Here is a 12,503-nt window from a genome sequence, read left to right on the forward strand (position 1 = left end):
CACGCAGACAGGTTGGTTGCAGGCCGTCAACTGGCCTCCTCCTAACAAACACACGGCCATCACTGGCACTGAGGCAGAACCAGCTTTCATCAGAAGACACAACAGACCTCCACCCTGCCCTCCAATGAGCTCTCGATTGACACCGCTGAAGTCGCAAATGGTGGTGGTTTGGGGTCAGTGGAATGTTCACTACACGGGGTATAACTCGGAGCTGTGCTTGAAATAACCGATTTGTAACAGTGTGTTGTGTCACTGTGGTGCCAGCTGCTGCTCAGATTGCTGCTGCAGATGCAGTACGATGTGCCAGAGCCGTGCGTGCGCCGAACACGATGGTCTTCCCTCGCGGTAGTGCCACGCGGCCGTCCGGAACCCGACCTTCTTGCGACCGTACATCGTCGTGACCACCGCTGCCAGCACTCACGTACAATGGCTACATTCCTGCCAAGTCTTTCTGCAGTATCGCACAAGGAACCTCCAGCTTCTCGTAATCCTATTACACGACCTCCTTCAAGCTCAGTGAGGTGTTAGCAACGTCATCTTTCTCATCTTGAAGGCATTCTAGAAAAACATCAACAGACCACGTCGTCTCAAAGGTAACTAACGCTCACGACCGTTACAGCGTTTATTTATAGCAAACCTGATTTGCATCGCTATTAGCGCCACTCTTATGCGACTGGCGCGAAATTTGAATACACGTCATCTTTCAGATGTAGAAACACGCCTGCCAACTTTCGTTTACGTCGCACAGCTCCAAACTGGTTTTGCGATTTCCATCACTGTATTGCAATTGTTGGGCTGGCAGTATCTCATGTGTGCGTGTATATTTCCTGTGTAGTCGGTCATTTTCTATTCATCAGATATTATTACAGCCTGCTTTTCCAAAATAAGTCACGTTTTTACCATAACATCACATTAAAAGCATGCCTTGCACTACATAGCGATGACGTTACTGCAGTTGGCCAGCCGCATTACGTATACGCCGACTCACTGTTTCTCGACTGCTGGAGCGTTGTCAGCGACGAAGCTAAAAACGTGGTGACAATGCCCAGGTGCACTCAACTGTGCGAGCGCGCAACTTCAGATGTTGAAAATAAGGCTACGCCGAAAACGGCAGTATACTTACATACAAACCTGTCCCTTTTTCTGTTGAAGATCTTTCATACTTTCCTCAGCTATTATTAGTACCACTTCCCTTTAGTACCTTCCTTGTCCACTTGATTTTTAACGTTTTTCGATACCGCCCCAATTGAAATACTTACAGTTTCTTCTTCAAATAATCGATTTAGCGCCTATCATTTCCATACATTGCTATGCTCCAGACGTACACTTTCAGAAACGACTAATTTGATCCGCTTTTGACTAAGTTTTGTTGTGTGCTTTTGTAACATTGATGACTCTTGCCTCCAGTTTTCCCATGTTATGATCAGTATTTTGTACAGTTTTTCGCGTAATTTGATTTATAACGATAAAATGCCATATACTTATTGTGCTTGGAAATGGCGTAATACCGAAATTGCTAATGCACGTAATAAATTGTAGACAGCCATTATGGGACTAGACGTCTTTCAGACACTATGTGCAGGCTGTGGGCCCATTCCACTGTGATCCCTAGGGCGATAACAACATCTACGTGCGAGCACAGACAGTACATGGTGCATCAAAAAGAATCACCCGATTTGGCACGTCTGTATTTCTGTAACTAATAAACTCAGAAAATGGATTTTGTTTTTTTTGCTGAACGAGAATTTCGAGAAGTTTTTTTTCACACCTTTTCATAGGTGTTCAAGATGCCCCTTTGAGACGCACAGCACATGTCAATGCGTATTCAAATTGTTCCCACAATGCAGCAAGCATGTCTTGAGTTACAGCTTCCACAGCTGCTGTTATGCGAAGTCTCAGTTCATTCATTGTTGTTGGTAACAGAGGCACATAAACAGAGTCCTTTATAACCACATACAGTCAGGTCCTGTGACCTTGGAGGCCAGTAATGTAAGGCTGAATCATTGGGTCCAGTGCGACCGAGCCATTGTTCAGTAATTCTTTGATTTAAGAATTCCCGCACTTCCAGATGCCAGTGTGCTACCTAGAGGGAACCATGTAAAACCCAAGCGTTTGTTCTTTCCTACAGTAAGCTGTTCACACACATATCTCAAATAACATGATTTTTTAAATCCGATGATTCTTTTTGATACACCCTGCATTTTTAAAAAAGAATCTCCTCATTAGAATAAGACCGTATCGTATTTGCTACGCGACGTAGTCTCAGCTGCTAGATTGTCCACAAGCGACGGTGTGACGAAGTTTGTTTTGCAACGGCCTCCATAGTCACTCGACATGGAGGTATATGACTATTTTCTTTGTTGGTCAATGACGGATCCAGTGTCTACGTTAGCATTTGCCCTACCCGCATCGAGAAACAGGATTGAAATAAATGTCGGAGACAGTTATTCCAGACAAGATGATAAGATGTGCGAGGAACTTGTGCCATATAAAAAAAAAATGCTCAAATTAAACACTTGGAGGAGAAATTAATAACTGAAAAATGCAATCAAAACCTTTTCAAATTCTGGAGAAGTTAAGCATAGGATCACTGTGTACTTATATCACATTTCATCAAGATTTTACGTTACATGACTCCTTTATGAATGCTTATAAGTATTAAATAGATGTAAAGCTCCGATTTTCTTTTTGGAACACAGGGTAGCTCAGTGATTTAAGGCTGGATTTCTGCCCATGAGGAACCTGGTTCTGTGTCTGCTAGTTGCATGTGAGGTCGCCTTAGTTACCCCATCATGCGATGGTCGACATAAAGCCTTCACTACATAAGGGTTAATTCCCTCGCTTGCCTTTCCACATTGGACAAGTAGTAGTGTCATCGGAAAATTTTACGAGAGATGGGCACTGTACCCACTAAGAAAATATTACTGTAGGGAGGAAGTCCAGTTGTAAAACCGACTGGTTTCATTTAAGAGTCTAGTATCCTTTTAGAACACGTTGCTGGTTTCATTTAAGAGTCTAGTATCCTTCTAGAACGCAAGTTTTGTTACAGTTTCAGCCAGTTCAATGACCATTTTCAGATTCGTAGTCACACACCTTAGATATTGTGTTGAGTGCAATGTCTAACATGTTGCAAGTTCTGTGATTAAGGGTCTCAAGATTGCCATTGAACTGATTGAAACTGGTTATCTAAGTAACAAAGCTTGCGAATTAGGCAATAAAGTGTTCTAAAATGATACTAGACTCTCAAATATAGAAGATCGACTCCTGCTTCACTGATGATTTCAGGTAATCGTCAGATTTCATTTAAGTCATTAAGAAATGTTCCTTTTCTGAAGTGATTTCCGTCTTACGGAGCATCAAATGGTTCAAATGGCTCTAAGCATTATGGGACTTAACATCTGAGGTCATCAGTCCCGTAGACTAGAACTACTTAAACTTAAGTAACCTAAGAACATCACACACAGCCATGCCGGAGACAGGATTCGAACCTGCAGCGCGGTTCCGGACTGAAGCGCTGGAACCGCTCGGCCACAGCGGTCGACCACGGAGCATCACATTTTGTAATTTTTGCTTATTTTCGAAGGGCCTCGTTGCGTCAAGAGCTCTAACTACTAATAAGCGTGTTATCAGGTTGTTGTCAGTCAGTAGCCACAGTTGGGGATATGTACCTTACATTTATTTATTGCATGTATTTTACGTAGCAAACTAACACTGCGGCGTAGATTTGAATAGTAAGCACTCTTTACTTTACTACAAGTCGCACATTTCTAAATATGTAGTTATATTTTTAACAAAAAATGACTCTTCTGTACTGTCTGCTCAACTGCCTCCGATCCAGAACGCTTTTTCTCTCCTGTTCTCGGAAAGGAGAGCTAGACGAATCAGAGAGATTCTATGTGGCGTAAACTCGACATATTTTTGTCATACTTGACAACTTTACAGATACAGTTTTTTGTTCTCTTAGAAAACTTTTTCTTTAATTTTCTTTAATTTCATTTTTTTATTCTTTGGCCCAACACGAGGTTTATGTTTCACACTGCATGTCAGTTGCACCTTGAAGAGAATTTCTGTCGTATATGGTATTGCATTGCCAGGAATCAGTAGTGGAATGCGTGGAGCTCTGAGGATCGACGCTTGATGCTGGGGTAGACAACTGACTCATCGTAAATAAATGTAACGTATTGCGCGTAAGGAGACAAAAAGAAAATTAAAAAGGAACTACGACTTGAAAGTAGCTGTAGGAAAAGCTGATGTCAGGCTGAAATTTGTCGAAACAATCTTAAGGAAATGTAACTCATCCGCGAAAGAACCGCCTTACAAAACACATGTTCGATTGACACTTGAGTGTTGGTCCCGGCTGATGATCCTTACTAAATAGGATTAATGGAAAATATACGGAAAATCAAAATAAGTGGAATTCGTTCAGTACACGCAAGAGCGTTGTGATGATGGTTGTGGCAGACGCTACGAGAATGCCCTGTGCATCACGGAGAGTTTTACAGTTGAAATTCCAAGAACATATTTTCCAAGAAGACTCTGTCAACACATCACTTTCTTCTTCCTACATATTGCGAAGAAATCAGTTATATTGGAGCTCATACGGTAGTCGCTCTTCCCAGTACTCTACGCCACTCAGTACAATGTGGCTTTCGCAGTATAGTTGCAGACTTCGTTAGTATAGTGTAAAGTACCCGCCACTAGAGGATTAAAGACTTAATTTTTTCTCGAATATAACTGTGTCATGCTTGGAGTAACAATTTTCCTTCTTGCACACCATCCGCGAGTGTGACTGTAAAAGCGCGAGAAATGATTTTGATTGACGCAATAAGCCGTTCATGGCTTGCAGAGTACAAACGAAGTGGTACGGAGAACACTCGAGGTGACCGTATTTTGCATTCACCAACGAGTGCATTAGCGATTTATTTGTCACACGCGGGTTTTAGACTGTAGGAAAAGCTTACGCAACTTCTATCCGTGCCTCAGATGCACAGCAGCAAAAGAAACTGAAAGCCGAACAGAGTTAGGAGACTGGGCTGTGAGTCACACCACCAAAACTCTTAATCCTCCTAGCTATAAAAGCACGCACGTCATGACCATATACGAGTTTCGACAGATAAAGTCACTTGCCTCAGCATTCGTGACTAGTCCCCGCCAGGGTCACCAGAAGTCCATGTACAGCCCACGGATTTAAATTGCCACAGAAGAAGCCAGTGCTACCGTTCCGCTTTCAAATTTTCTCCGTCTATTTGTGACACCTTTCACATAGACGTTTCAGTAGTTTTATGAAAGAAACCATTCCTTTTGTAGATTAATGTAAAATCCAACTGCAAGTTTTTCAAGTGAATGAAGTGATTTGCAAAGGAATTGCAGTGTCAGGCTTCCTGTAGAAAAGTTATAGCCTCTTTCTGTGCATGTACGAGGGCCAGTCAAAAAGTAATGCCTCTTTCTTTTCTCCTTAAATAATATTTTAATACGGCAGTATGCCGTCTTAGGCAATTTATAACACTTAAAACCCTTAATAATGGCACTTTGAAGTCGAAATCATGATTGTGTAAGTGTAAATGTAACACTGTAAATAAACAACAGTCGAATGGCGGTACTGACTTTAAAGAAGTAAAGGTCCTTAAACAAAGTTTGTTAAGTGAAAAATGTTCAATTTGGTGCTATTCCACAAAGCTTCTGCTCCAATCCAGAGCAGTAGTAACTTTCTCCGTGAACTGATGCGAGTACTGCAGTCGTTTGCAAACTGATCGACACCAATGTTCGTCTTAGACAGGGTTCTGTGATAGAATTTTTGAATTCAGGAGGTGAAATGCCCGTTCGCATTCATGAAAGACTGAACAAGTGTTACGGTGATGCAACAGTGGGTTCGTCGCTCTAACGAAGCTGAAGGGTAACCACCGTTGGCTGACGAAACTAGAAGCGGCAGGTCGGTGACTGGAGTGACTCTATACAACATTCAGCGAGTAGATTATCTACGATAACATCATTCGCTGAATGACTGCAGATGATTTGTGTCGCATTACCTCCCTTAATAAAAGCAGTGTGAAGACGATTATTCAACAACTGGAATACTTAAAGGTTTGAAGAAAAAGAGACAAGGAAAACAATTGCCTCCCAATTATTACAGCGATTCGATTTGGAGGAGAGGAGTTTCTGGCGAAAAAATGTGACCGGAGACGAAACATGGCTTCATCTTTTTGAGCCAGAATCAAAGAGGCAGTCAGTGGAACGGCATCGCACAAACTCACCGAAGAAGAAAAACTTCAAAACTGTGCGATCAGCAGGGAAGTATGGCTACAGTTATGGGACGCAGAGGATGTGATTGTGGCTGATTTTTTGGAGCTGGGATGCACATCAGAACCCTCAAGCAGCTCAGCGAGTTCGCTGTGGCTGATTCTCTTCTTTTCCATGACAACGGGAGATCACACGCCAGTCGTCACACCACTGAAGAGATCACTAAAATTGGGAGGGAAATCTTGTCTCATCCCCATATACAGCCTTGACCTGCCACCTTCAGACTTTCATCTGATCAGGCCGCTAAAAGAAGCTCATCGTGGCATTCACATTGCAGTTGAGGAGACCGTGAAAACGTCCGTGCGTCGATGGCTTCGGAAGCAGGACCGTGCCTTTTACCACACTGGAATATCCTTGTTAAAAGATGGACCAAAACTTGTAAATAGGGAGATTATATTGAAAGGTCATAGATTAATCGTCAAGGTGGTTTTCAACTTATGTAGTAGCATCTTAAGTTCTTATCAAATAAAAAAAGGGTGAGTGAACGGGAATTGCATTTTTTCTGTCCCCTGTAGCACTGCAGCAGAGAGATACGGAGGGAGTGACGAGATACGCCTCCGCCACGAGCGCAGATACACAGAGGGCGCAGACAATTTAAGAATTAACCGGGAGAGGAACGCCAGCTCTCACAACCCCCGTGTTGTCCGTCCCCGGTAGCTGAGTAGTCAGCGCGACGAATGTCATACCTAACGGCCCGGGTTCGATTCCCGGCTGGATAAGAGATTTTCTCCGCTCAGGGACTGGGTGTTGTGTTGGCCCGGGTTCGATTCCCGGCTGGGTCGGAGATTTTCTCCGCTCAGGGACTGGGTGTTGTGTTGCCCTAATCATCATCATTTCATCCCCATCGACAGGCAACTCGCCGAAGTGGCGTCAACTCGAAAGACACCAGGCGAACAGTCTACTCGACGGGAGCCCCTAGACACACGGCATTTATTCTCGTGTTCATCCTATGCGATGGAAGCTCTCCCAAGCTCCGCGCATTAAAGCTCGCTGTTATCACGTTACTCCAGTACTATTCGCCCACTCAAAAAGAAAAAGAAAAAAAAGGCTACTCACGTATAGACAGCCATCGCTAACATGGTTTATGTGGCATTAGTGCGCTTGGTTCACAGAGCTGCCACGTACATAGCTCTCTCTTTTGAAGGTAATCCTCCGGAATTTTAAAAGTAATCGTCTCGGTGATGCACAACGCCTCACTCATAGCGCCTACCGCTGGCGTTTGATTAGCATTTCGGGAGGCACTTGCACTTACTAGACAGACTAGTAACAAAACACACCTCTCTTCTTTGGACCTTTTCTGTTAATCCTACCGAGTAAAAGTGATAGAGCGCAAAGTAGTCGAAAAAGGGCTTAGCATGACACTTATTTCGTGGACTAGCTGCATTTCATTAGAAATCTCATCCTGGCATCTGCTGTTCCAGTAATTAGTTCTACATCGTCATTTCGCTTTAGGAAGCTCCGGCCAGCTGCTACCATATACTTTACGGTTGTTACTGTTTCCAGAGATTGATCACCAGCAGTGTAATTGAACAGTAATTACTCTTTCCGTCTCTTTATGCCTAACAATTTTCATTTATTTATTTTGCTTGTTAATTACGATTCCCTGCACCAGCTGTCGATTTTCTTCAGATCTTACAGCATTTCGCTACCGTTATCTGACGTTGCGACTTTTCTATATGCAACAGCATCATCCGCAAACAGCCTCACGGAACTTACGATAGTATCCACCAGATCATGTACATACGTCGTGACCAGCAACAGCTCTACAACACTACCTCAGTGCTCCCGAACTTACTACACACATCAAAAAAAGTTTTGCGTCACCCCGGTTCCCAGAACTCCTGAAGATAGACGTTGACTGTGGATATTGTATCACAGACACAGTCCCTTTGACTGTTCAGAGATGTCACTAAACCCGCCCAAAGATGCAAACAACGACGCATGAGCAGCGCGTATTAGACCGAGAGGGTTCGACAGCCGATCAGTTCCAGTCATTCCACCAAGAAGCTGGTACACGGCTCGTGTTGTCTGTAGTTCAACCATGCCTAGACGTTCAGTACCGCGGTTCGATAGCGTCTGCATTGTTACTTTGTGCCAGGAAGGGCTCACAACAAGGGAAGAGGGAAGGCATACATCAATGCAAGAGGACGTGCTACTAGATAATAGAGGTACCGGTGTTTACAGCAATCTGGACCACCACCTGTGAAGGTCTCACTGTATGGTGGTACAACATGAAATGTGTGGTTTTTATGTGCAACAAAAAGGGCGGGAATGATGTTTATGTTGATCTCTATTCCAATTTTCCAGGCGTCTCGGAGTGAACCAAAGCGATGTTGTTCGGACATGGAAGAGATACAGAGAGACAGGAACTGTCGATGACATGCCTCGCTCAGGCAACCCAAGGGCTACTACTGCAGTGGATGACCACTACCTACGGATTATGGCTTAGAGGAATCCTGACAGCAAAACCACCGTGTTGAATAATGCTATTCGTGCAGCCACAGGACGTCGTGTTACAGATCAAACTGTGCGCAGTAGGCTGCATGATGCGCAACTTCACTCACGACGCCCATGGCGAGGTCCATCATTGCAACCACGACACCATGCAGAACGGTACAGATGGGCCCAACAACATGCCGAATGGACCGCTCAGGACTGGCATCACATTTTCATCACCGATGAGTGTCTCATATGCCTTCAACCAGACAGTCGCCGGAGACATGTTTGGGGGCCTTAGATACACTGTCCAGCAAGGTGGAGGTTCCCTGATGTTTTGGGGTGGCATTATGTGGAGCCGACGTACGCCACTGGTGGTCACGGAAAGCGCCGTAACGGCTGTACGATACGTGAATGCCATCCTCCGATCGATTGTGGAACCATATCGGCAGTATATTGGCGAGGCATTCGTCTTCATGGACGACAATTCACGCTCCCATCGTGCACATCTTGTGAATGACCTCCTTCAGGATAACGACAGCGCTCGACTAGAGTGGCCAGAATGTTCTCCAGGCATGAACCCTATCGAACTTGCCTGGGATAGATTGAAAAGGGCTAATTATGGACGACGTGACCCACCACCGCACCGAATCGCCGATGAGGAATGGGACACTCTGGACCAACAGTGCCTTGATGAATTTGTGGGTAGTATGCCACGACGAATACAGGCATGCATCAATGCAAGAGGACGTGCTACTAGATAATAGAGGTACCGGTGTGTACAGCAATCTGGACCACCACCCGTGAAGGTCTCGCTGTATGGTGGTACAACATGCAATGTGTGGTTTTTATGTGCAACAAAAAGGGCGGGAATGATGTTTAAGTTGATCTCTATTCCAATTTTCTGTACAGTTTCCAGAACTCTCCAAACCAAGGTGATGCAAAACTTTTTTTGATATGTGTATTTCACACGCCGATTTTAGCCCGTTAAGAAGGATGTCGCCAGTTCTGTCTGCTAAGAAAACCGGAATCTAGTTACAAATCTAGGCCGACATTTAGTAAACTCAAATTTTAGTCCTTTATGCATTTGTGTGCAGCTGAAACAATTATGACGGGAGTAACTGAGAAGATTTATATTTAAATTCGTCTTGAGTAACCATATTGTCTTTCCCCGATGCACTTCACTGTTCTGCTAACTAGCAATTAGTGTTCTGCTAACTTACATTCTCCATAGATGAGTAACAGTTCTACTCTCTCTTAGTTGGTGTACATTGTGCCCACACCCATGCTAGCAGTTACAGCCCTAGTCCCCATACCCTTTCCTTAGACTAAAGCTCCAATACCAGACCAAATCTTCCACAATCTGTCTTTCCTGTTCCAGCTTCCATTTATACATTCCATTTCCCAGCGCAAAATCAATTTGCAATGACCCATTTATGTGTGTTGTCCTATTGCACCACGTCCTTCCATCCTTCCTTCCTTCCTTCCCACGCAGCATTTACGGGAGGTCTGCCTTTATTGCACTTCCAGAAGCACCACCAACATCTTAGCACCAGTCACATCATCGCCATCTACGTTTTGCAGTAAATCGTAAAAATAAATGATGTTATTCTGTTTTAATTATATTATTAGATCTTTTTATCTGTAAAATTACATGTAAAAAATTTTAAGGTAATTAGCTGAAGAGCAACAATATAGTTGCTGCTGGCCGCCTTCCCCTCATGTGGGGAGAATGAAACGATTAATAAAGAAAAGTAGAAAGAAACGATTAATAAAGAAAAAAGACTAGCCGTAGCCCCACTCTGTTCGTCCAGCCTGTCACCCAGGGAGCCGTACGTACGACGATTAATGCTACGAAGCTATTTACGAGTTGGTAGTTATTTCTTGCTCGACTTGTTTGCGTATTCTGTCGACGAGTTGGCTATTCTTTGGCTTTAAACGAGGGCGTACCGAGCAAGAGGCAGGGGAGATCTACTCCCGCTCCCCCTTCCCCCGGTAGTAAATCTTCCTGAACCGAACTCACATCCTATCGCGTCAGACAGACAGACAGACGTATATATTAGTTTCAATTTCGCTTTGAAGAAAAGTAGAACATGCATTGGATATTAACCCCAGAGCAATTTGTCGTGAAATGTCAAAACTGATACGTCATTCGCCGCGAAACTAATGTGAATTACCCCCCCCCCCCCCCCCCCCCGCCCCCAAGAGTACACTGCTACTTTAAATGTGGTTTGAATTAGATTCAGTAAAATGTGTTGCCCAGACTGCTCCATAATAGGTTCCTCAGAGGGCATCTTTCCGTAGACACTCGATGCATGGTACGGATTCCGAATTCCAGCTGAGTGAAAACACGTGTGATGTCATTTTACGACCTAAGCCGCGACTCAACTTTGAAGATAGTGGTTTTAGCTACGGAGATGTTATTGAATCGCTTTTTAAGTCCTGTTTTTTTAGATTATCACGAGGGCAGCGGCTATTTTTACCTGCAGATTTGCCCTCCATTTTAACTGAGAATGAGACTTTGCCCTCTATTTTAACTTAGAATGAGACGAAAGTGGGACGACTTTTGGAGTTCTATGAAATGTCTGACTCCTCCCCTAAACATTTACAGAGAAGGTTTTAATGTGTTATTATCAGCGTGGTCGGCATGTCTTCGTGGTTTCTTTTTTTTCTCTTCTAAAAAATAGGTGATCAGCCAGCCACATATCCCTTTGTAATTATTTTAGATTTATTCTTGCAGTATTAGTATTTTAGTATTAGGGTGGTGCATACCTCGGTAGCATTTTTGTTTTGCATGTTGGTATTCCGGTCGCTATGGGCTTCTTTATAGATTGTTATTTTTATTTGAAGATCACTGTTGCTATTTGAGTTTATAAATTGTCATTTGGAGATAGCGGATGGAGCTTTGGACGCTAGAAAATGGAGCGCCAAGTGGAGAAATCGTAAAATTTTCGACTTACTCTTCTGTCTGAGTTCATTAGAGGGGCAAGGGCAGCGGAGGCAGCCAGAAACATTTGCACCATGTATGGGGATAATGTTATTGGACAGAGCATGGCAACAAAATGGTTTCCTCGTTTTAAGGAAGGTCATTTTGACGTTGGTCACTCTCCACGTTCAGGAAGATCTTCCAGGCTTGATGATGATTGTATAAAACACATTAATCCACAATGATTCACGTACTCGAGAACTGGCAAATATGGTGAACTGTGCTCATTCCGTCATCGTGCGCCATTTGCATGCAATGGGGTAGGTTGAAAACACGGGTGTATGGGTATCTCACGCTGTAAGCCAAAGCACAAAAATCAGCCGGTAGCCATATGTGCATCTCTGCTTACTCGTCATTAAATGGTTCGTGAACAACACCGACCATTACTATCCTGTATCGTTATTGGCGATGAGAAACGGTGTCTTTATGCTAACGTAAGGAAAAGAAAGGGATGGTTGAGCCCAAATAATGGAACAATTCCCCCTACAAAGGCCTCTGTGCATCCACAAAAGATAATACTATGCATCAAGTGGAACAGCGACGACGTGGTGGACTACGAATTGCTTCCCCCAGGTGTAATCATCACTGCTGGTGTTTATTGTCCACAACTGAGACGTCTTGCAGACGTAATCCAACAGCGACCAGGAAAACTGCGTGAAATGATGCCGCTCCATGATAACGCGCGCGCCCGCATTCTGCTGGGCAGACAAAAGACAGTACACAGGAGATGGGTTGGGATGTCATTCCGCACCCATCCTATTCAGCTGATCATGAGCCCTCAGAT

The sequence above is a fragment of the Schistocerca serialis genome, chromosome 4, assembly GCF_023864345.2.
Source record: "Schistocerca serialis cubense isolate TAMUIC-IGC-003099 chromosome 4, iqSchSeri2.2, whole genome shotgun sequence".
Classification (NCBI taxonomy): Eukaryota; Metazoa; Arthropoda; class Insecta; order Orthoptera; family Acrididae; genus Schistocerca; species Schistocerca serialis.